The sequence below is a fragment of the Macrobrachium nipponense genome, chromosome 35 (genome assembly GCF_015104395.2).
Source record: "Macrobrachium nipponense isolate FS-2020 chromosome 35, ASM1510439v2, whole genome shotgun sequence".
NCBI classification, from domain to species: domain Eukaryota; kingdom Metazoa; phylum Arthropoda; class Malacostraca; order Decapoda; family Palaemonidae; genus Macrobrachium; species Macrobrachium nipponense.
The window spans coordinates 11,918,952-11,924,117 of NC_061096.1; positions in this window are offsets into that span (position 1 = coordinate 11,918,952).

A 5,166-nucleotide genomic window follows, 5' to 3' on the forward strand; every position below is an offset into this window, starting at 1 on the left:
AATGTTGTGTTAGCAGCGTCCCATGAAACTTTCGACCACGGCCCAGTGGTGGCCAGACGCACAATCAAAGCTAACTCTAACCTTTTATAAATTAAAAACTACTGAGACTAGAGGGCTGCAATTAGGTGTGATTGATGATTGAAGGAAGGCTGAAACAAACAGAAAAAAGTCGCAGAACAATATATAAAAAAGGCTATGGTGCTTAAATGCACACTGTCAGATGAGGCTTTCGTGAATAATCCTGGTCACAGCTGTATCTTAGCTCTTCGTGACCAGCCTCTATAGAAGTGAGCGAAACTCTTTCTGTAAACTCTTAGGACATAAGGATCTTGAGCATTACAGAGGAACCAGGATGCAAAATTCGGAATTAAGGTGAGTGGCCCAGGATGTGGGAATTTCTGAAGGTATTCATCCTTGGTAGTATGTATGGGTGTGTGTGAGAGATAGACACTTTTATGCTTCCTGACATTATTCCACAAATAACCTATTAATATCGAATTCAATAAGTCTCGGGAATAACTTACAGGATTCTAACCCAAGCAATTCCTTTCAGGTGTCATTGACATTCATTTTCTTACTTGTGCTAACACTCTCATCCTTCTCCTCTTTCAAAATTTCAGACTCTTGTACCAATTTATGTGGCTTCTCTTCATTAGCACCAGTCAGTTCCTCTTGATCTGGAGTCAAACGACTTCGCATTCCTTCCACAATAACCATGTTAACCTTGACAATTGCTACACACTTACTTACACCACCTGCCTTCCATGACTACTGCCGTTACTCCATCTACGAACATAGGAAGCACTCATGGATTTGTAACAAGTCCTTTACTGCAGCTCACTTTTACACATCACTCCAGTCTACCCACCTCAACATCCTCCTCGTTTTTATCACGAAAAGATTCATCTCTTAATCAATAGTCTTTTCTCCTAATTTCTTCAACGTCCTCTGATTGTATTTTAGTCTCCAGCTTCTCACACAGGTTTAAGATAATGAAACTATTTTTATAAAAGTTTAAAACAAACGGAAAACTCCTTTTGAGAACAGATGCTACTCCACTTTAACGATAACTACCAAAAATTAAATCTTGGCGTTTTTATTTCGCTGGCATCTTTCATAAGACCTTATCAGTAATATTTTGGAATAGGCCCATGCAAATCCAGTCTAAACAATTATAAACCGATTCTGAGTGCCTGTCTTGCATTTCTTTCGAGATAATAATTGTCAATATTTGCATTAGTTACTGGATGCAATTAACTTTCGCTTCCAACAAATAAAGCCCGTAAAATAGAACTCAGCGTCAACATCACTGTTTCGCAGGGGAACTTTCTTTGCCTCCGGAGTAGGTCTGTGGCCCTTTGCCACATGCATAAAGGAGCAGAAGTCCCTGTTGATGTAAGAACATTTAAGCAAACAATAACAACAGCAAAAATAAATGTATGAGACTGTCTTCCTGGTAGCTATGATGCTCGTGAAGTTGACAGGTTGGGTTAAATTAGATTGTCCATATCACAGCACGAATCCTTGCACGAAGGCGGCTTGCAAGTGAAAGATATTAAAAGGATTAACAGACCTACTGTGGACCTCTGGAATCTGCACAGTCAATCTAGAATGAAACTCGAGAAGTTTTTCCGAGACTGCAATGCTATGTTCAAGCTCCATACCTACATTAGACGGATTATCGATTCTTCATTTTGCTGATGTTTTCGTATCTTCTATGAATTCATTCGTAATTTGGTCCTTAGTTAATTCTACTCGTACTCCCTTGCTAACTGTTTTGTTGTACTGTACACGTAGGAATGCTGCTCTGAGAAATGTTTTGTTGTTGTTAGAGTAAGCTGGCCTTGTGCTAGCAGGGGCTCGCTGGCCAAGTCAATGACCTTGTATTTTATATGACAGTGTGTGTGCAATATGAATTTTAAATGCAATAATAGTAGTAGTTATAGAAGTAGAATCAATTCTAGGCTAAAAAGTTTAAGAATTCATTAATTACAATTGTTTTACCATAATCACACTGTCGAGTGGCAACAAAAACTAAACGAAATTATTTAGAAGATGAACAACGTAGACAGATACTACACATCATTGGAGCTGTTCTCTTCTTATTTTCTCGCAGAAAGTTATTTCCAACAACTTTTCAGCACCTACGGACGAACACTGGAGATCATACAAGAAGGGTGACACTAACAGAGTCAAGATGAAGGTAAGAGGAATCTGATGAAAAAAAAAGAGGAGGAGTAGGAAGAGGAGGAGGAGGAGGAGGAGGAGAAGGAGGAGATTGAGGAGAAAGCGCGTCCAGCGGGTCAGTGAAGCTGCAGAGGTCGGAATGCGTAGAGAACTTCTCTGGACGTTGCATAGTCAAAGGTTCTAAAGAAATATCCGCTTTGGTAACGGAGAACGACACAAAACAATTCATCTGCTTTCCGCCTTTGACAATCATTGTTTATCAGTTTTTACTCATTCTAGTCAAAAGGTGAAGCATTTCCTTTTTTCATTAATAAACAATGGGATGTAATGCACCGATTTACCGTTGGAAAAAAAAACTGTAGAAAAGGAAAGATGAAAGATGAAATATAAGAGTTTGCAGTAATATTTGTTCATGGCCTGGACTTTCCTGCTTATTTTGCAAGATGGATATAAAGAAAAAGAAAAATAGAGATACAAGCAGCCATAATAATGCAGATTGCTCTTGCATTAAGATCATCTATAATATTCCATATCATCACTTTTGTTGTGACTACTGATGCAGGCTGGCCATGGACAAGTGAAATCACACACACAAACACACACAAATACTACGTTCGTGTGAAAACATCAAGGGAAACGTAACGATTAAACAATGATCTCTAATCATTGTTCCAAATTTCGATCATCATATAATGTTATGACGGCCAATAGATTAATTATCCCCATAAGCAATTAACAGCGTTTGCCGAATACTTTGGATATAACTGTTTTAATCGTCCCCGTCGTGAGGCGGTCATGCTTTGATTATTAACTCTCTCTCTCTCTCTCTCTCTCTCTCTCTCTCTCTGTTGGATTCCGGGTACATATTTTCCTTTATAACCCCTATCTGTCAGTTATACGAACTTTCTTTGTAAACTTTTATTCATATTTATATCAGTCTGCTTAGTAGAGGACGAAAGTCGAAGGGCCTCGCAACGGTACTGCATTGTTTCACTGTCCTTCGTGGATTTTGTCTTTATATATATATATATATATATATATATATATATATATATATATATATATATATATATATATATATATATTCATCACGATCCATATTTCCGCGATTCAGTTACACACACGCATATATTATATGCTATATATATATATATATATATATATATATATATATATATATATATATATATATATATATATATATATCTATATATATCCCACTTCACTGAGCCAACTTTTCTCTTACTTAAATGAGATTCAAAAGTTGACAACGAAAGCCTTAATTAGTGTTAATTTAACCTGATGCAACATTGCACTGGCGAATGTTAAAACACGGCACCAGAGGCTGCGGCGAAAGTAAAAAACGAAAAAGAATGTGGAGAGAAAGAAGATCTAAAGAGTGCTGGGTACGATGTGCACTTTCTCTTCACAAACACGAAGAGGCCGACAGCCACCGCGCTTAAGAGGTATTCTTGTACCGGAAGGAGAATCAGCTATTTCGTGGATTTCCGTGGAATGTCGGCTTGTCGCAAATTACAGTCGATTTTTGTTCATTTCTCCAGCGTATATATCATACGTGTTTTATCTTTACTGCGCTCATAGACATCTTCCCTCCAGGGGCGTCATTTGGGGGGACCCTTGCCTCTCCCACCCCCCGCTCAAGACACTAATGGGCCACCCAAGAATTGGTTTGACCCCTAGCCTTTGAAATAATTTTGAAATAATAATAATAATGATAATGACAACAGTAAAATTCGCTCCAAAGTGTGTGCGCGCGCGTGTGTGTGTGTGTGTGTGTGTATGTGTATTTGGGGTGGAGACTGGAGTGGGTCTCTGGTTGACACGACCAAGACTTGAATATATATATATATATATATATATATATATATATATATATATATATATATATAATAGTGTGTGTGTGTGTGTGTGTATGTATATATATATATATATATATATATAGCATATATATGATATATATATATGTATATATATATTGTGTGGGTGTGGCATACCTGTTTGCTGCTTTTTTAACTCAATACAGCTCTAATATTATGGCTTCAACATGTTCCAAAATGCGCACAAATTTCCAAAAATTACCACGGGGGCTTACATAGCGCCCCTACCCCAAGCTAATAGACTCGCTTCGCTAGCCACCCCACCCATACCATAAGTTCTAAACCTTTTGCCCACACCATCCCTCTTCCACAAGAAAAATCCGAAATGACGCCACTGCCTCCTCCTCCTCCTTTTCTCATCATGAACAACATTGTTGCAATCAAACTGTTTTATCGAGAGTGGGTCCAAGTTCAGAGTAGACGTTTTACACAATATTCGAGCAGATGCTGTCCTTAAACGACTGACATTTAGTTCAACAAAACTATAGCTAGACAAAGAGCAGTAAAATGTGAAAGGATTGTACATGAAAAGGAAAAGTACAAATGTTATTTGTCACGTTCTACTACAAATTTAGTCACACTAGGACAATCAGCCAATTTTCAAGGTTTGTGCTGAAGCAGAAACGAATTCAGATGATGATGTTCCTAATAATGTAATTATAAAACTGAATAAAAAAAAAGCATTGGAGGGACTAGTACATAAATCCACGATACTCTCACCTTCCGTATTTCTAGGTTGTCGGATTAGTGATTAGAATTTATAAACATAACTCAGTGTAAACTTAAGACGGACCGTGCAATGAGCAAAAATCTCGCGGGCTGGCTAACTGCATAAGGACCGCAATACCAGATCATCCTACCGCTCCCTATTTTCTTGTTAAAAACTACAACATATGAACTTCTCGAACTGCCTAAAATTGCAGCCCACAACTTCCGTGGCTTTTTGAATAGCCATGGCTGAGATGGCTTTCGTGCCTAATGCGACCTTTCCCGTTGAATTCCAAGCATTCTTACTAGTTTCTACTGTGCTTTTCCTTGTCTTTTTTTTCGGGGAGGGGGGGAGGAGAAGGGATGGGATGGG